This window comes from Bombina bombina, chromosome 1 (assembly GCF_027579735.1).
Source record: "Bombina bombina isolate aBomBom1 chromosome 1, aBomBom1.pri, whole genome shotgun sequence".
Taxonomy (NCBI): Eukaryota; Metazoa; Chordata; class Amphibia; order Anura; family Bombinatoridae; genus Bombina; species Bombina bombina.
This window is the reverse complement of record NC_069499.1, coordinates 359,511,619-359,533,413: the sequence shown is the minus strand read 5'-3', so window position 1 is coordinate 359,533,413 and position 21,795 is coordinate 359,511,619. Positions and strand designations below refer to the sequence as shown.

At 41.2% G+C, this 21,795-nt stretch overlaps 1 protein-coding gene across 3 annotated transcripts in view; it reads right to left on the bottom strand.

Moving 5' to 3' along the window:
- The window catches only part of ACMSD (aminocarboxymuconate semialdehyde decarboxylase), a 325,314-nt gene that overhangs the window by 259,615 nt on the left and 43,904 nt on the right, over positions 1-21,795 (bottom strand). The window lies entirely within an intron of this gene.

Genomic DNA, 21,795 nt, shown 5'->3' with positions numbered 1-21,795 from the left:
GGCGGGTCTTCTCCAGGACTGTGCTTGGTTCGCTGCATTTAGGGGACACTCTGGTCTTTTGTGCCCTAGTTGCTTACATCCAAAGCACCAAATAGGCTGTGAGTAGCCCCGTGAATTGAACCGGGCTCTCTGAGGGTAGTTCGTGGCCGGAGGCCGTTTGGTATAGCGGTGCGCCGGGGGTTGGTAACTGGCAGCTGCTGGGGTGACTGGGGGTCTGTACTCCACTCTAGCAGGGGGCTTAGTGGTAGCAGTGTCCAGTTTGCGGGCATCCATATACTCATCTGCCAGGCGAGCAGCTTCATGCAGGGTGGAGGGTTTACGGTCCCGAACCCACTCTCTAACTCCTGCTGATAACTTGTCAAAGCAATGTTCCAACAGGAATAGCTGCAGCACCTCTTCCCCAGATATGGCTTGGCACCCCGCTATCCAGTGAGCTGCTGTGCGGTGCACCTTACATGCCCACTCAACGTAGGAATCACCAGCTAATTTAACAGTGTCTCTGAACCGCCTCCGGTATGCCTCCGGTGTAACCGCATACCTGGAGAGCAGAGCCTCTTTCACAGTATTATAATCCCCAACCTCCTCATCTGGAATGGCCCGAAAAGCCTCACTGGCCCGGCCGGATAATTTTCCGGATAATATCGTGACCCAGTCCTCTGCGGGTACCTTGTGTAGTGCACATTGCCTCTCAAAATCCGCAAGGAACCCATCAATCTCTCCTTCTGTTTCCAGGAAGTTTTTAAAAGCTGCAAAATTTACTTTTCTCTTTTCCACTTGGGCTGCTGCAGCGCTGCTTTGGCGAAGTAGGTTGGCCTCCACAGCTGCTATGACCCGGTCGATAATTTCCGCAGATGGGTTGGGGCCATAATATGCCAGTCTTATTTTAACCGCCCGATCAAAGCTTGCTTCTTCAGGGGTTCTGTCTGATATGCTGGGCCCATTGGTTCCTTCTGTCCCTGGTACTCTTTCCATCTTAGTCAGTATTGTAATAATCCCCCTCTTCCTGAGGTTACTGGCTTGTGTAGTTGCTCTTCTGGGCGATAAGGTTCATTCCGTCGCTTGCCACCAATTGTTACGGTACCAACAGTGTACTAAGGTTAATATCAGATGAACAATGTCCTGCATAGGGAATCAGCAATTCACAACCCAGCCAGTTTTCAGGTTTAAAACAGAATGACATTTATTAAAAGGCTATGCCTAGTATTTATGCAGGTCTGACCCCCCCCCCCAGATGGGGGTTGAAAGGCTGTTGTACATTACATGGAGGGAACAAGCCCTTTGACATTATACAATAGAATTATATTACTTAAACACTTCAACCACAAGACACTCTTGGCCCTTCTTATCACTTAGGCGTTTTCTCTCTGGAGGTGATCAAACAATAGAATGCTTAGCACTAATTAGATTATAGCTGGAGCCAGCAACTCTGTCTTTAGAAATTAGTTTCTTAGCTAAACACAATTAACTCCTTCAGTCCTGACAGAAGGGTCTGTCACATCCTCGCTTTGCAAGATCATTGTGGCTATGTCCAGGAGTAGAACCCCTGTGCAGCATGACTCCGGGCCCCCAACCATGAAGAACACCAAAGCATACATACGAGAAGCCCTCCAGGGGCAGGTATCAGCAGTTTCTGCCATCTCACATATTTCAGTAGGAGCCTCACTGCTCATGTGAACGGTTCTGTCGGGTGTCTGAGAGTTGTAATCCAGCACAACAGAGGAGTCGGATCTATCTCCCCCGGGCTCGGTCCGCCCCCGCTCACTCTTAGATAGGCCAGGCACAAAGGGAGGGTCTCCCGCAACCAGCTGCGTGGCGTCAAGCTGCTCACCGTACACTGCCTCTCCTGTCTCACCCAATTTACTGAGCATATTTTTTGAGCTTGCCGCTTCTATAACTGCAATTAAGCAGTCAAATCTGTTGAGTATTAGTTGCTCATATTCCAGAAGTAGAGCCTGTATCTCGATGTAGGTGCAGTCCTCCATAACAGAAATGGTATAATCCCAGCAAAAAGTTGTTCCAAAGTTTTTTGTTTTTGTTCCTCTTTATCCCCTTTTTTTCCTCTGTTAATTATGCTCCTAATTGAAGTTCACAGTATTATCTCACCTCAGACTGCCAATATTTTTAGTGCTTAAGCATTATTCCTCAGAAAACTTAGGCCTAGATTTGGAGTTTGACGGTAGCCGTGAAAACCAGCGTTAGAGGCTCCTAACGCTGGTTTTAGGCTACCTCCGGTATTTGGAGTCACTCAAAAAAGGGTCTAACGCTCACTTTTCAGCCGCGACTTTTCCATACCGCAGATCCCCTTACGTCAATTGCGTATCCTATCTTTTCAATGGGATTTTTCTAACTCCGGTATTTAGAGTCGTGTCTGAAGTGAGCGTTAGAATTCTAACGACAAAACTCCAGCCGCAGAAAAAAGTCAGTAGTTAAGAGCTTTCTGGGCTAACGCCGGTTCATAAAGCTCTTAACTACTGTACTCTAAAGTACACTAACACCCATAAACTACCTATGTACCCCTAAACCGAGGCCCCCCCCACATCGCTGCCACTCGATTTAATTTTTTTAACCCCTAATCTGCCGACCGCCACCTACGTTATCCTTATGTACCCCTAATCTGCTGCCCCTAACACTGCCGACCCCTATATTATATTTATTAACCCCTAACCTGCCCCCCACAACGTCGCAGCCAGCTACCTACAATAATTAACCCCTAATCTGCCGACCGCAAAGAGCCGCCACCTACATTATAGCTATGTACCCCTAATCTGCTGCCCCTAACACAGCCGACCCCTATATTATATTTATTAACCCCTAATCTGCCCCCCACAATGTCGCCTCTACCTGCCTACACTTATTAACCCCTAATCTGCCGAGCGGACCGCACCGCTATCATAATAAAGTTATTAACCCCTATTCCGCCTCACTAACCCTATAATAAATAGTATTAACCCCTAATCTGCCCTCCCTAACATCGCCGACACCTAACTTCAAACATTAACCCCTAATCTGCTGACTGGAGCTCACCGCTATTCTAATAAATGTATTAACCCCTAAAGCTAAGTCTAACCCTAACACTAACACCCCCCTAACTTAAATATAATTTAAATCTAACGAAATAAATTAACTCTTATTAAATAAATGATTCCTATTTAAAGCTAAATACTTACCTGTAAAATAAATCCTAATATAGCTACAATATAAATTATAATTATATTATAGCTATTTTAGGATTAATATTTATTTTACAGGTAACTTTGTATTTATTTTAACCAGGTACAATAGCTATTAAATAGTTAAGAACTATTTAATAGCTAAAATAGTTAAAATAATTACAAAATTACCTGTAAAATAAATCCTAACCTAAGTTACAATTAAACCTAACACTATACTATCATTAAATTAATTAAATAAAATACCTACAATTACCTACAATTAAACCTAACACTACACTATCAATACATTAATTAAATACAATACCTAAAAATAACTACAATGAAATAAACTAACTAAAGTACAAAAAATAAAAAAGAACTAAGTTACAAAAAATAAAAAAATATTTACAAACATAAGAAAAATCTTACAACAATTTTAAAATAATTACACCTACTCTAAGCCCCCTAATAAAATAACAAAGCCCCCAAAATAAAAAATGCCCTACCCTATTCTAAATTACTAAAGTTCAAAGCTCTTTTACCTTACCAGCCCTGAACAGGGCCCTTTGCGTGGCATGCCCCAAAGAATTCAGCTCTTTTGCCTGTAAAAAAAAACATACAATACCCCCCCCCCAACATTACAACCCACCACCCACATACCCCTAATCTAACCCAAACCCCCCTTAAATAAACCTAACACTAAGCCCCTGAAGATCATCCTACCTTGTCTTCACCATACCAGGTTCACTGATCGGTCCTGGCTCCAAAATCTTCATCCAACCCAAGCGGGGGCTGGCGATCCATCATCCGGCGGCTGAAGAGGTCCAGAAGAGGCTCCAAAGTCTTCATCCTATCCGGGAAGAAGAGTTGATCCGGACCGGCAACCATCATCTTCCAAGCGACATCTTCTATCTTCATCCGATGAGGACCGGCTCCATCCTGAAGACCTCCACCGGGGACCCATCTTCATCCGGCGACGTCCAACTGAAGAATGCCGGTTCCTTTAAGGGACGTCATCCAAGATGGCGTCCCTCGAATTCCGATTGGTTGATAGGATTCTATCAGCCAATCAGAATTAAGGTAGGAATATTCTGATTCGCTGATGGAATCAGCCAATCAGAATCAAGATCAATCCGATTGGCTGATCTAATGAGCCAATCAGATTGAGCTCGCATTCTATTGGCTGATCGGAATATTCCTACCTTAATTCCGATTGGCTGATAGAATCCTATCAGCCAATCGGAATTCGAGGGACGCCATCTTGGATGACGTCCCTTAAAAGAACCGTCATTCTTCAGTTGGACGTCGCCGGATAAAGATGGGTCCGCGGTGGAGGTCTTCAGGATGGAGCCGGTCCTCATCGGATGAAGATAGAAGATGCCGCTTGGAAGATGATGGTTGCCGGTCCGGATCAACTCTTCTTCCCGGATAGGATGAAGACTTTGGAGCCTCTTCTGGACCTCTTCAGCCGCCGGATGATGGATCGCCAGCCCCAGCTTGGGTTGGATCAAGATTTTGGAGCCAGGACCGATCGGTGAACCTGGTATGGTGAAGACAAGGTAGGATGATCTTCAGGGGCTTAGTGTTAGGTTTATTTAAGGGGGGTTTGGGTTAGATTAGGGGTATGTGGGTGGTGGGTTGTAATGTTGGGGGGGGTATTGTATGTTTTTTTTTTTCAGGCAAAAGAGCTGAATTCTTTGGGGCATGTTCAGGGCTGGTAAGGTAAAAGAGCTTTGAACTTTAGTAATTTAGAATAGGGTAGGGCATTTTTTATTTTGGGGGGCTTTGTTATTTTATTAGGGGGCTTAGAGTAGGTGTAATTATTTTAAAATTGTTGTAAGATTTTCCTTATGTTTGTAAATATTTTTTATTTTTTGTAACTTAGTTCTTTTTTATTTTTTGTACTTTAGTTAGTTTATTTCATTGTAGTTATTTGTAGATTACAGGTAATTTTGTTATTATTTTAACTAGGTAACTATTAAATAGTTCTTAACTATTTAATAGCTATTGTACCTGGTTAAAATAATTACAAAGTTACCTGTAAAATAAATATTAATCCTAAAATAGCTATAATATAATTATAATTTATATTGTAGCTATATTAGGATTTATTTTACAGGTAAGTATTTAGCTTTAAATAGGAATAATTTATTTAATAAGAGATAATTAATTTCGTTAGATTAAAATTATATTTAATTTAGGGGGGTGTTAGTGTTAGGGTTAGACTTCACTTTAGGGGTTAATACATTTATTAGAATAGCGGTGAGCTCCAGTCAGCAGATTAGGGGTTAATAATTGAAGTTAGTTGTCGGCGATGTTAGGGAGGGCAGATTAGGGGTTAATACTATTTATTATAGGGTTAGTGAGGCGGATTAGGGGTTAATAACTTTATTATAGTAGCGCTCAGGTCCGGTCGGCAGATTAGGGGTTAATAAGTGTAGGCAGGTGGAGGCGACGTTGTGGGGGGCAGATTAGGGGTTAATAAATATAATATAGGGGTCTGCGGTGTTAGGGGCAGCAGATTAGGGGTACATAGGGATAATGTAAGTAGCGGCGGTTTATGGAGCGGCAGATTAGGGGTTAATAATAATATGCAGGGGTCAGCGATAGCGGGGCCGGCAGATTAGGGGTTAATAAGTGTAAGGTTAGGGGTGTTTAGACTCGGGGTACATGTTAGAGTGTTAGGTGCAGATGTAGGAAGTTTTTCCCCATAGCAAACAATGGGGCTGCGTTAGGAGCTGAACGTGGCTTTTTTGCAGGTGTTAGGTTTTTTTTCAGCTCAAACAGCCCCATTGTTTCCTATGGGGGAATCGTGCACGAGCACGTTTTTGAGGCTGGCCGCGTCCGTAAGCAACTCTGGTATCCAGAGTTGCATTTGCGTTAAATATGCTCTACGCTCCTTTTTTGGAGCCTAACGCTGACATTATATGGACTCTCAATACCAGAGTTATTTTAAAGGTGCGGCCAGAAAAAAGCCAGCGTTAGCTACGCTGGTCCTTACCGACAAAACTCTAAATCTAGCCGTTAGTTAATTGCAATGTAAAATCAGGAGCCTCTCCAAAACACGTCTTACTGCAACGGGTCCCGGCTCCGCCCCCCACCAATATATTTTTTAGTTTTACCAGTAATGATTTGTTTAATTTCCTTGCTTAAAGTAGACTTTCCTCAGTGAGTGAATGAGGATATCCCTTTCCTAAATAAATTGTTCTTCAAAACCATAGACTGGTTTAGCTAGATTTTTACAGTTTATATGTATCCTATGAAACAGGCTGAATGGTATGTTCTTTTTCCATTTAATATAATAGGCTGCTACAATATTTCAGAAAATTATTACTATCAGTAGTTTAGAAAATTTGTTTTAGTTCAGCCATACTCATCCCACTTTAACATCAGATCTAAATATTTAATCGACTCTCTATAGTCATTATTATTAAAATTATTAATACTAGTTTATGTAAAAACCAGTCTATATTTTGTTAAAGATTACTTGTTAAACTATTTATACCTGAAATAATTAGATTTTAGGCAGGTGATAATAAAAACAATTTCAAGCTCTTTAATGGCCAAAAATGATTGTTACTGTTTCTCAACAATACCTTCCTGGAATTAATAATCTGATAATTGTAACCATTGTTTTTGATATTCTTCTGTTGGATCTGTGTCTAAGTTGCTATAATAATCAAAGTCATCAAGAATCCTATCTGCTTCTTTAATATAATCAGACTTGTCCTGTATGACTACTCCTCCTTTGTCAGCTTGACAAATTTCTATATTATCATTAGATGGCAATTTCTCAAGTGCAAATCTCTCTTTAAAAGTTAAAATGTACTGCGTATGTTTAATCTTTTTTTTTTTTTTTCAAAATTATCAAAAAACAAATCTTGTAAAAGATCAATATGTAGGTTTCTAATATATTTTTGGGGTGAAAAAACAGACATTCTTGAATTGGTTCTAATACAATCCTCAAATAAATGATTAGTTAAACTTTCATATTCATTTTATATGAAATTCGTGCTTTTATTAGGTGACACATTATCCAAAAGGATACCTTTTATAGTTGATATTTTTATACTCTTTTCTGAAAAAAATATCTCTGTAATGTTAATTTTGGAGTGAGCCTATTTAAATCAAAAATACTTTTCAAAGAGTATGGTTATTAGTTGGACTAAATGACAGGCCCTTATTTAGAACTCTTAATTCATCATTATTTAACTTATATGAAGACAAAAAAAAATGTCCTTTAAAAGGCCTTCCTTTTTTATCTTCTTACCTCTTCCTCACTTATTTATTTTCTCTTCTTCTTTTTAGGTCTTATATGTGGATGTGTTTTGTTTATCATACAGTCTTTCCTATGATTAATTATTGTGGGATACCTCAACATAATGAGGAAGGGGATACGGTCCCCGAAACGTTACATTAAAGGCACGTTTTTTGAAAAAGACCAGTGAGTACAAGCCATTGTTTATTGCTATTTGTTTCCTGTTTGCACCCTGGCAAGTTGGTCTGAAGTGAGAGTGCTCTTCATCTGCTAAACTATATATATATATATATATATATATTTATATATATATATTTGTTTCTCATATAGCTATACAGAGTTCTATAAATTATATATGTATTATTTATATTTAATTTATTTAAAACAAATACATTATTACAGGGAATGTGTTTATTAGGCGGTGAAAGTCAGCATTCATTTATTGATATGGCTTAATTAAAACACATGCAGGTTAGCTCTTAGCTTTGTGGCAAGGGATGGTTAAGTGGTTTGAGACTTTTCAGAAATGAAATTGTATGTTATTCATGATATTAAAAAAACTAATTAAATCAATACTAGCACATTTACATCAGTCGTATTTTTTATATGAATATCTATGAAAAATATAGTGCATCATCTTCAAATCCATGCTTGTAACTCAATTCTTTTAAAAATGAAGAGTTAAATCATTTTAAATAAATAAAATATATAAACATGAAAATAAAATCATACTTAAAATTGCCCATTAATTTTAAGCAAAACTGAAGCACGCATAGCATTTATTGACTGGGAGCTGGCAGAAGTATACTCAAGAGAATATTTATTTATACATTACTAAAAGTCTGGCGATGGTTTCCATGGAAACCTTGCCTTTGTCATCACCTGCTTAATACAGACCATTCTATCACATGCTAGGCCTTAAATGTCATCTTTCACAGAGTGTGTTGAACTCTTCTACTATTATTCTACATGATATATGGAATAATAATATATAATTTATTGTTTTACACATCAAAATCTCCCTTTTTTTACATCTTTCTTTTAAGAGTGATTTTTGCAGAATAACTGAAACAGCTGCCGCTAAGCTATTACAAGCTAATACTTTCAGAATATCATGAATGGAAGCATAGAGAAATCTAAACAAAACTTATTAAATAATCAAACTGGCACAGACAGTGCTAGACAGCATTACTTGTTTATATTTACTAATTAATTTCAAACACAATAGGTAGGTATATTATATGAATTCCCCATTAAATTGACATTATTAATCAATAATTAAAAAGAGTTTTAAAATATATTTTTCTCTTTCAGTAACAAATCTTTTAAAACCTTATAACAAGGGACCTAATTTTGAGATTTACACAAATTATCACTGGGTGCGTAAATAACACAAGAAATTAAGTGTTATCACACTTTCCATAGCGCTGCCATTACAAGTTAAGCCAAAACCTTCTTTTGTTGTGCAATATGGTACGTTAAGCTCCATATTGCACAAAACCCACGCCTGACTTTCTCCCCATAAGATGATAGACATCTTATGGGGAGAAAGTGTCAGGAAAAAACTAACACCTGCAATCGCGGAATGGCGATTGCCGTAACGCAACCCCATTGATGACTATGGGGAAAAGAATGTTATGTTAAAACCTAACACCCTGACATAAACCCCTAGTCTAAATAGCCCTAATCCACCTTCCCCGACATCGCTGACACTAAATAAAGTTATTAACCCCTAAACTGCTGCCCCCGCATCACTAACCCCTAAATAAACCTATAACCCCTAAACCGCCACCCCCAACATCGCGAACACTAATTAACGTTATTAACCCCTAATCCTCTACCCCGACATCGCCGACACTAATTAAAGTTATAAACCCCTAAACCGCCAGCCCCCACATCGCTACTAATAAACTAAACCTATTAAGCCCTAAACCGCCGGCCCCCACATCGCAAATCACTAAAATAAACCCCTAAACCTAACACCCCCTAACTTTAAATTTAATTTACAATATAACTATCTTAAATAAATAAACTTACCTGTGAAATAAAAAAAACTAAGAAAGGGGGCGGAGCTAACCGTCAAGCAGGAGAGACGTGTCTAGAGAGAGCTCCTTAATACCCACTTTAAAATAGCTATAAAACAGCCGTTTAAAATTGCTTTTTTATCTCTAGAAGAGAACCTTTAGCGATCCACACTCCTGCTAGCTAGAAATAACCTGACTATATTGACAGCTGCTGTACCTACTAGAAGATTTCAACTTCTCCATACCGGGGCCTGTCCTGACCGGAAACTTGTGACGATAACTAACAGATTGCAGCAACAAAGGCAAAGTACACCAGACAACCCGGCACACAGACCTGCTTGTGAGTAAAAGAGAACTTGACTTACCCACCACTGCTGCCCGGAGGGTCGGGGCTCCGCTCCGGTGCAGCAGACTACAGGCAGTGACAGGGCTCCTAGGTGGGGTCAGAGATCCAGCGCACACAAACATCAAAACAACCAACGGGACTTACCCCTAACTGACCACCTCGTCTGAAGGTGGGAGAGTGACCTGTCTGAGACTACCGGGGGAGAGCGTAGGAGACCGGAGACCCTGAATCACGCCACAGCTTTCTTGGCGCGAACCGCCGCCATCTTGTGCACCTGCGGTGCGGGCCCAGTGACATAACCACAATACAGAGGTCAGGTGAGAAAAGTGATCGATACAGCCTGAGCCCTTGTTCCCCTGCCCAACTATACACCCCTGAACCGCTCCACGCCTACCAACAATTAGAACGCTTCACAGATCCCTGCAGCATATCCCAGAGTAAGGCCACTCAACAGTTTGTTAACGCAGCAGCACACAAACTTACTCAAAAGGGCAACAAACTGAGCGACACTCTATCCTATTGCCCCTAATTGTGGAAACTCATTTTGCCCACTACAGCATGGGCTCACTAAACGCCCATCAGCCCATCTACTTCACATTCAGCGGGCTAGGCCACTACTAGAGCAGGATCTTCTGAACCACTTTCTGGGGAGACAGCACATACCCACTTTGCTCTATCCCATCAAGACCCTGCAGAGACCAATAAACTTATATTCATACGCTTGCTGGCTGCATGTACTTTTGATACCGGGACCCTGGGCATACCTTATAAGTACAATCAGACAGAGCAGCCCCTCTCCTTACCATTTCTCACCGCACTGGAAGTGAGTCATATCACCATTCCCTTCCCCACTTCGTCAATAGGAGACAATTCCCCTAAGGAGGGGGGTATGTGATAAGAACTGAAACTGCCATACATATCACCTTACACAGCAAATACTGTACTTGAAATTAAAACTTATCCCACAAAGGAAGGATCCCCCGAGTATTTACCCTTCTACTCTCACTAAGACCGAATACCTGAACTATAGGTGTGCAGCTTATACTATTTCTGAGAAGGCAAATTTTTTTTTCTTTCTCACCCCTAGAAGATCTAGGTTATGACAATATGTAAATAACCCCTAAGAGTCTGTGTCCCCGCCGGCCGATCAATGCTACAGTACTAGCACACAGATAATAAGCAGGTACTCAGCCATAGAAGAAATTTGCCAATAGTTAGTTTCATCTGCACCCACTACAAAATGTCGCAGGCCCATAAACGCAAGCACAAACCCCACTCCACACTCAAAAGAACGGTGGTTGACCACTTTCAACACCGTCCAAAAACTACCCAAACAAGATCTGAGGATGAATACTCCGACACAGGCAGTGTCTCTGATACTCAGACTGACTCAACATTAGTTAAGAAAGCCTCTCAGATCCTGGAGACAGATACTTGCACGAATAACAATATGATGGACACCATGAAAGCCTTACTAGCATCACACCATGAATCTTTATCGAAAAAATTTGACAGATCGCATGCGGATCTGAAAAGAGATATTGGCCTCATTGGTGAACGAACAGACGCGCTAGAGCGCAGGCAGGAAGATCTGGCAATAGACCATACCAACCTTCTGTCCTATTCCCAGTCCTTAGCCATCCAAATTACAGATCTAGAATTGAAATTGGCGGACTTAGAGGATAGGTCACGCCGCAACAACATACGAATTAAAGGCATCCCAGAATCTGTTTTACCACAAGATCTTGAGAAGTACCTACAGAAGTTATCCGAAGCTATACTGGGCCCTGCGACAAATAATGAACACTTGATAGATAGAGTCCACAGAGCTCTCAGGGCACGATCTGCAGATGGTGGCCAACCAAGAGATGTGATAGCCAAATTCCACTACTACACGTACAAAGAGAAAATACTCAAGGCACTTGCCAGAGACAAGCGTCTCCCTGAGGAGTATCTGGGACTACAAATCTATCCAGACCTCTCCCCCCATACGTTACAGATCCGGAGACACTATCAACCGTATACCAAAATACTGAGGGAGCGAGATTTGAAATACAGATGGGGGTTCCCTGTACGCCTTATTATCACCAAAGATAGTAACCAATATATAACCTCTACTCCCCAGCAAACAAGAGAACTACTTCAAAAATGGGAACTCCTACCACCAGATAAAGAGGCCCAATCTACAAGTACAGAGCGGGGATCTGGCCTAAGAGCATCAGCACCACCTTGGAAACCATTACCACAGAGACCCTCTGGAACGGATGAAAGACTCTCTGGATCCCTTAAGAAACTCAGAGACACTGTTGGCACACACCCAAATACAGACCCATAGAGTACCTGCTTACGTAAGATACTTTGACTGTATTCCCTCAGGGGGATATTCCTCCTTTGGGAGGTATGTCCCTCACAATTTATGAAGGTCTCCAGGAGATGAGCAGGAAGAAGATGGGTGAGATCATAACAGTTTTATATGTTAATATTTGTTTGTTTTCCATGCTGTTAGACACTAGCCATGGACTTTACATTTCTCTATTTCTTGGCTAGATTGGCAAAAGTGACTCGAAACCATTGTGCTACACTATACATCTACCTAGCCAATTGTGCCATATATGTTTTTTGCTCTTAAATGAATATGTCATGTGTTTTTATTATGATGCCTCACACTATGTAACTGTTCAACCGACTGGTTATAGATTCTGTTGTAATATTTTTATTGTCCCTTAGAAACATGAAACAGCGTGCCTCAGGCCCAGAAGAGTAGGCACTGGCCATACCCCCTTGATAGTACTAGCTCCCCCTACTGAAGGCCTCTGTGTCGTTATAATCTTGTTACATTGTAATATACGGTTACTAATCAAATGCTCACCCACTATGCTGCAAAGTGACTAGAATCCTAGAAACATAAAGGTGAGGATGTAACCAACAGAATCAAATATATACTTAATCTCTCCTGTTGATAACTTAAAATTGAGGCACTACTATTTTAGAAAATACCCTACCCTTCAAAATTCATATAGATTATACTCTTTAATAAACACTCACATTATCTGGTGAAGAGCCATAAACCCACCACTTAACTCCCCTTGAGACCCTTAGTTCTCGAACATAGACATAGTTTGTTGCTCTCCCCTATTGTTTCACAGCCAATAGCGAGTGAGGGAAATCAAACCTCCGCTCTCTTGAGGGGAAAATGCTGAACCCCCCACTAGTAACCCAACTTACTATGAACATCACATTGTAACCCTAATGGGGAGATATTAAACATTGAATGCTATATAGGCCCCTGTTTTGATACAACATAGCCTATGGCCATACAATGGGAAGTAATAGATGTTTCGCCTCCAATCACTTCCTGTTACATTGTCTTATTTTGTTTCGTGTTTCTCCTGTTGAGATTACTGTTTTAACCTTTGAGATATACAGCATTGAATATCTTACTCCATATACAAGCAACTTATTGATTGATATAATACATATGCCTTATGTTTACTTCATTTCATTTCATTTTTGTATCTATTTACTTGTATTTCCTTTTATTTTTCCTTCTCTTTTTTATCTGTGGCTTTATAAACTCCACACTGGGCCGGCGGGGCCCTGGACCCCTCTCCGCATAGCACCCCCCCCAACAATTTAGTTGTGTCTCTCTGGCATAGACCAGACGGAACACTCATTGCGAAAGTGTACATATATCACTTTTAGACAGTCATAGAGGTCACCCACCTTAATACCCCACGCTCAAAGCTGTACGGCAGACTTGCACTCCCTTAAGGAAAAAGTGACTCCTACACCCTATCTTCAAGCTAACCCCTTAACCCTAGCGATCCCGATAGCCCCTAGACCATTACTATAATGGCCCCAATACGTGTAGCTACGTTGAATGCGCAGGGCTTAAACTCCCCCACTAAGAGAAAGCTGTTGCAGAACTATGTTCTAACACACAAATTACATATCTTATTCCTGCAAGAAACCCACTGGTCCGGAGAACCCCGACTCCCTGGGATCTCCAAACACTACCCGACCTGTGAGATCGCCTCTAATTCCGAAAGCAAAAATAGAGGTGTTGCCATATTAATTAGTAAAGACCTATCCTACAAACTGGAATATATCGAAAAGGATAGTGAAGGTAGATACCTGATACTTATCTGCACACTCAATGACACCTTATTTACCTTAGTTTCCCTATATTCACCTAATGCCAAGCAAATCCCCTTTCTCCGTAAACTCCTGATACATGTTGATCAGATCAAAAGGGGAAGTTTAATAATAGGGGGAGATTTCAACATGGTATGGGACCCCTCCAAAGACAAACAATCCACCCTCACGACACACTCAGATAGGACTCTTTCATCCACCTCCAATGCTTTTCGGAAACTCATCTACCAACATAATTTATATGATGCATGGAGATGTCTAGCGCCTCTAGAAAAAGACTTTACACACTATTCCAAAGCCCATAACTCATACTCTCGACTTGATTACATATTCTGTGACTCTTGGTCCCTAGATCACTTTACAAACCCCAACATCAGACCTTGCACGTGGTCCGACCACGACATGGTTTATCTAGACTTTTCTAAACTACAGTCCCTTTCTGGTAGACCCCCATGGAGACTCCCAGAACAATGGCTGTCTAATGTTGAACTCCCAGCACTACAAGAGACCGTTAAGGAATTCCTAACACACAATGACATAGGGAATACTGACATAGACATTGTGTGGGCAGCTCTTAAGGCATTTCTTCGGGGACATTTCATTAAAAAAACAGCTCGACTTCGTAAAGAGGGAAGTCAGTCTTTGGCGAAGCTCTACGGTGACCTACGCGTACTCGAGCAGACTAATAAAACACATCCCAGCCCCCAGATGGCACGCCAAATAGGAATTATTAGAGATGAAATAGCCAAACGAGATTTGATAAGGGTCCAAGAGAACCTACACAAACTCAAACAACTCTATTACTATAAAGGGAATAGAGCAGACAAACTGCTCGCTAACAAACTCCGCAAGCGCACGCAACAAAAGAGAATACCCCACATTGAGACACGTAGAGGAGCAGTACACACGCCCAAAGACATAGGCGCTGCATTTGCAGCTTACTACTCCTCCCTGTACGACATTGAGGCAACTGAAGGGATGGCTAAAGCCAACCATAGTGATATCCAGGGGTTCTTAAAAGGACTGCCTATCCCCACCCTTTCTGAAGAAGCCAGGACGGAACTAGAACAACAATTTACACTAACAGAGATTAAAATAGCCATAAGCGAACTGACACCTCATAAAGCCCCAGGCCCGGACGGTTTTACGGTAACATTTTACCGTGCACTCAGCCCAATTGTAGCTCCGATACTACTCCGATTGTTTAGTGATGCTGCATCCAGAGGTAGCTTTCTGGCCGAACTCTTGGAGGCCAACATCACAACAATCCCCAAAGAAGGTAAAGATCCCCTACTGTGCTCTAGTTATAGACCCATCTCCCTTATCAATGTTGATGCCAAAATCTACGCTAAAATGCTAGCGAATAGACTGGGGAAGCACCTGCAGACGCTCATACACTTGGATCAAGTGGGCTTTGTCCAGGGCCGACAGGGCACGGATAATACCCGACGCCTCCTAAATATATTCTCGGAGGCTGCGGATATGGACCTCCAAATGCTCACCCTGTCACTAGATGCCGAAAAGGCGTTTGACAGGGTGAGATGGGACTACCTGTTCCAGACCCTTTCGGCGTTCGGAATTCCGGACTCCTTCGTCAAGGCGGTCAAAGCTTTATATTCCACTCCCACAGCAGTTGTTCGGGGACTGGGATTTTGTTCGCCCAAAATAACGATTCGAAATGGGACCAGGCAGGGGTGCCCACTCTCCCCTCTCCTATTTGTCCTTGCGATCGAGCCTCTGGCGCTCGCCATTAGAGAATCTAGAGAGATCCAAGGTGTACAACTACATGATACCCCCCAGAAATTGGCACTCTTTGCAGACGACCTTACAGTCTTTCTCTCAGACCCCATTAATTCTCTACGCCCATTAATGGCCCTATTCCAACAATTTGGGGAAATCTCATATTATAAATTGAATGTGACTAAAACGGAAGCATACTCCATTAATATTCCACAGAACGAGAGTGCCTCTATCCAATCCACCTATTCTTTTAAGTGGTCCTCCAAAGGAATTCGTCACTTGGGAGTTTTTCTGTCCCATGCTAAAGCCACGGTGATAAAAGAGAACTTTGAAAATCTCCTAACAAATATCACTGCAGAGCTTCACTCCAAACGTTACGACGAGATTTCTTGGTTAGGTAGGATAGCAGCTCTTAAAATGATGATTCTTCCTAAACTTACGTATCTGTTCCTGTGCATTCCGCTACAAGTTCCATGCACCTTACTCAGAAAGTTCCAGGCTCTTTTTAACGCCTATACTTGGCATGATAAGAGACCTCGGGTAGCAGCACATATTCTACACATGCCACTGGAGAAGGGAGGCTTGGGTCTTCCCAATGTCAGGAAATATTATGAAGCGGCAATGATAACACATGTTACAGCCTGGGCTAAAGAACTCCCCCCGACAAGATGGAGAGAACTAGAACAGGCATCATTGCCAGCATACATTAACTTGGAGGACTTGCTTTGGCTACCTCCACATTGGCAAATTAGAGTACACATTGCAAACAACATCGTGAAGGGCTGCCAAGAGACATGGTTTAAACTAAGACATAATAAACTGATAGCCCCACACCCCTCACCAGTGCACTCCATAAGAGGCCTCTTGATAGGATTACCCAACGCCCATCTTAACACCTGGACTGACTCAGACATAAATACTTTACAGGATTTTTATAATAATGCCAAGCTACGACCACACCAGGATATGTTAGATTCCCCTACCTTGACCCCCAACCTGAGATTCGATCTATTAAGGTTGCGCACATTAATGAAATCCTGGGGATTTCTAGACGACTCAATGAGAGAATTGACTATGTGGGAGGCAAGATGGATGGCCAATCTTCAACAGTTTAAACCTCTCTCGATACACTACCACTGCCTCATAGAGGAAACAACCTCCCAAAAGACAACGCATATGGATGCCTGGGAGAGAGACTTACAGCTAACATTTACAACTGAGACTTGGCACAAAGCCATTAGCTTAACGAAAAAAGCAACTCACTGCATCACCTTATACGAACTATACTTTAAAGTAATTACCAGATGGCACTTGGTGCCCACAAAGCTACAGAAGCTCTTTCCCGGGAATTCACAACAGTGTTGGAGGGGATGTGGAGAACCTGGGTCTCCCCTACATATCTGGTGGACGTGCCCTAGATTGACGGATTACTGGAAAAAGGTAGAAAAGGTCTGTAGAGATTTAGGATTAACGACGGACTTGAACCCCGCCCTAGCCATATTACATTTAGAGCTTGATAGCATACCCAAGATTAAACAGAACCTTCTGATCTATATCCTCATTTCTGCCAAGCTCCTTATAGCTAGGAACTGGAAGAAGAGCCAACCCCCAAGATTACAGAGTGTACTGGAAGGTGTAAACTACATTAAGAATATGGAAAATTTTGTAGCCAGGGAAAGAGGGCAACTGCAAAATTATTGCCTTACTTGGGAACCTTGGGAGTCCCTGTTAAACCGCCCAGCCGACACCTAGATATCTATAAAACCCAAAGTATACCCCCTTCGGCCTCTCCCTTGTGCCCCCTAACATTGCCCCCCCTTTTTCTCTTGAAACAGTGCGATCACTTCAGAGTTTCACCCCTATCCCAGATACCCCCCTGTTGAGACAGGCCTGCAATAAGACAACATAGAAAACGGAACCTACGCTGTAAACCACAGATAGGCGGAGAGGGGTCCGGGAGTCCCCTCCACATTAACGACCCAATATTATGGGGAGTCTGCAGTTTAATTTAATTTAATATAGTATAGCATAGTGTAACACCATCTCTCAACCCTATTGATGTGTGCCCTCTATTGACTGATTTATTACCTTAAAAATTACACCAGTGTGGATTGTTGTTATGAGATTATGTTTTGGAAAAACTACTGTATATACACGAGATACCTCTGTAAAAACGAGGACTTTCATGTTGGGAAAGACTGCTGATCTCATCTGCCCACCAATCCAACCAATCCCCATGCACATATCCATATCTTTCATGTAAATTCATTGTATGTATACTGTTATTGCCTTAACTTGGAAAGATTGTTTGTTGAAATTACGTCCTTAATAAAAAGCTTTTGGAAAAAAAACAAAAAAAAAAACAAAGAAAACAATAAATAAACCTAACATAACTATTTTAAGAAAATAAAATAAACTACAAATAAAAAAACCTAAATTACAAGATTTAAAAAAAAAAACACTATGAATTTTTTTTAATTTTTACAGATTTAAAATAAACTAGCACTGTAAAAAAAAAATAATATCTAACATTACCAAAAAATAAAAATGCTAAAATTACGGAAAATAAAAAAAGACTAAGATTACAAAAATAAATAAATGAAATTTATCCAAAATAATAACAATTACACCTAATCTAATAGCCCTATAAAAACAAAAAAACAAAACTGTTGAATACACTGGCGTGTCCAACTCTAGGCGGCGCTATAGTTCAAAGTATAAAATATCCTGATATATCTAATAAATCTATATCAATATAGATTGAAGATATCTATACACAGATAAATCTGTATTAATACACAAAATATCAACCGTTATGAACAATGGTATAAAAAGGCACAAAATATCTTATCTGAGTCCGTATTGAGACTTATGACACAAGTCCAGATATTTCAAAGATGTTCTTCTGTGGTGATGTGTCCAATACTAGAACATGGGATCAAACTTGCGTAGTCATGGCAGCTCCTCTCAAAGAATACGATAACATCCAGGAATCTGAGAAAAGAGTCACAAAAAAGAGGGCGCCTCCTAGTGTGATACTGGGATGGTGATGGTGGACAACAAGTCTTGTATTGTGGTTATACTCACAAAGGGAGCAGCACCTTATGTGCTAATTGGCGCAAGCTGGGAACTCTCAGTGTCCCAGCTAAACTGATCCTCCAATAGGATATCAGGACACAGGAATTTCACGTGTTAGGAATGATGAATTAAGCTCAGGCTTCCATAAAATACAGAATATATTTTATTAAAAATTGTTGTTAAAAACCAATGGGTGTTGGTATTACCCAAGGTATTTAAAAACAAATGTCTTTACAGTTTGCAACGCAATCTCTCAGCTCAGCTAGCTGTTTCATCAGGCATCCCCAACACCCATTGGCTTTTAACAACAATTATTAATAAACAATATTCTGTATTTTATGGAAGCCTGAGCTTGATTCATCATTCCTAACATGTGGAATTCTTGTATCCTGATATCCTATTGGAGGATCAGTTTAGCTGGAACACAGAGTTCCCAGCCTGCGCCAATTAGCACATATGGTGCTGCTCTATTTGTGACTATAACCACAATACAAGACTTGTTGTCCACCATCACCATCCCAGTATCACACTAGGTGGCGCCCTCTTTTTTGTGAATCTCTATAAAAACAAAAAAGCCACCCCAAAATAAAAAAACTCTAACCTAACAATAAACTACCAATAGCCCTTAAAAGGGCCTTTTGTAGGGCATTGCTCTAAGTTAAACAGCTCTTTTACCTTTATAAATGACTAAGTCCCCCCTAAAAGTAAAACCCCACCCACCCAACCAACCCCCCTCCTGAAGTACAGACATCCATCTTGATCCAGGTGGTGAGAAGTCTTCATCCAGACGGCAACATCTTCTTCCATCGTGGGGGCATCTTCTATCTTCATCCCGGTGGGGGGGAGCTGCGGTGACGAGGAGCAGAGCTGTCCAGGACCAACGGCGACATTCAGGGCGGAACGTCTTCTTCATGAGATCGACTGCCGCACACTGAAGCTTGAATGCAAGGTACCCTTTTATATTGGGGTACTGTTGCATTCCTATTGGCTGAAAATTTCAAATCAGCCTATAGGATGAGAGCTGCTTAAATCCTATTAGCTGTTCAAGTCAGCCAGTAGGATTTAAGCAGCTCTCATCCTATTGGCTGATTTGAAATTTTCAGCCAATAGGAATGCAACAGTACCCCAATATAAAAGGGGTACCTCGCATTCAAGCTTCAGTGTGAGGCGGTCGATCTCATGAAGAAGACGTTCTACCCTGAATGTCGCCGTTGGTCCTGGACAGCTCAGTGCCATGCCGCCACAGCTCCGCGCCACCGGGATGCAGATAGACGATGCCCCCGCGATGCAGGAAGATGTCGCCGCGTGGATGAAGATGGATATCCGGACTTCAGGAGCTGTGAGTAGATTTCCTGGGGTTAGTGTTAGTTTTTTTTTTGGATGTTTTATTTTTTTAGATTGGGGCTTTTTTATTTTAATGGGCAGTAAAAGAGCTGAATGCCCTTTTAAGGGCAATGCCCATACAAATGCCCATTTAGGGGCAATAGGTAGCTTAGGATTTTTTAGAGTTTTTATCTTTTTATTTTGGTGGGTTGGTTGGGTGGGGGGTTTTACTTTTAGGGGGGACTTAGTAATTGTTTAATGTAAAAGAGATGTTTAACTTAGGGCAATGCCCTACAAAAATCCCTTTTAAGGGCTATTGGTAGATTATTGTTAGGTTAGGGGGTGTTTTTATTTTGGGGTGCCTTTTTTGTTTTTATAGATCTATTAGATTAGGTGTAATTTTAATTATTTTGGAAAATTTAGTTTAATGTTTTCGGTAATTTTTGCGTTTTTATTTTTGGTAATGTTAGATTTTTTTTATTTTTTTCGTAGTGTTAGGTTTTTTTACATTTGTAATTTCTTTTTTTTTTATTTGTAGTTTATTTTATTTTATTAAAATAGTTATGTTAGGTTTATTTATAGTTTAATTTAATTTTTTTTTATTTCACAGGTAAGTTTTTATTTATTTTAAGATAGTTAATTTAATTTAAAGTTAGGAGGGTGTTAGGTTTAGGGTTAATAGTTTAATTTAGTGATTTGTTATGTAGGGGGATGGCGGTTTAGGGGTTAATAGGTTTAGTTTAGTATTAGCGATGTGGGGCTGGCGGTTTAGGGCTTAATAGGTTTATTATAGTAGTAGCGATGTAGGGGGCCCTCGATTTAGGAGTTAATAGGCTTATTTTATTAGTAGCGATGTGGGGGCTGGCGGTTTAGGGGTTAATAGGTTTATTATAGTATTTGGGATGCGGGAGGGTGACGGTTTAGGGGTTAATAAGTAGTTTATGGGTGTTAGTGTACTTTGTAATATTTTAGTTATCAGTTTTGTGAAATATTTTTGTTTTGCAAAATCCATAACTACTGGTCTCAGATTGCGGAATGGATCAGGGTGGTATAGGCTATAACGCAAGCATTTTAGCCAGACCGCACAACCTGTAATACAGCGGTATGGAATCTTGCACTCAAAAGTCATTTTTTGAGTGCGGAATGGACCGCTCCGTTACAGGCTAAAGCGCTTGCGTTAAAGCTATACCGCAGTGACTTACCACGGGAGACAAAGATCGTAGATTGCGGCGCAAGCGAGGGAACCCCCGCCGCCCGCAGTTTCAGCTCGCAACTCGAGCTATCCTATATACGGCGCCGTCAGAGGCTAAAGTGCCGTAAGTCTGACAAACCAGCGATGTCCAGAAATCTGCGTAAGTACAAATTTCTGGAGTCGCCAGTGACTTACAGCACTTTAGAAACTGCCGGTGCCTACAAAACCTGACTAAAGTTATAAAATCACCCGTACTGTCTAACACACCTCCCAAACATAGCCCGACACATCTAACCCTCTATCTGCTATCCCCCCTCACTATCCTAACAATAAAAAATGTATTAACCCCTAAACCGCCGCTCCCGGACCCCGCCGCCAGCTATATTAAATCTATAACCCCCTAATGTGAGCCCCTACCCCGCCGCCATCTATCTTACCTACCCCCTAAAGTGAGCCCCTACCCCGCCGCCATCTATCTTACCTAACCCCTAAAGTGAGCTCCTTACACCGCCGCCATCTACCTTACC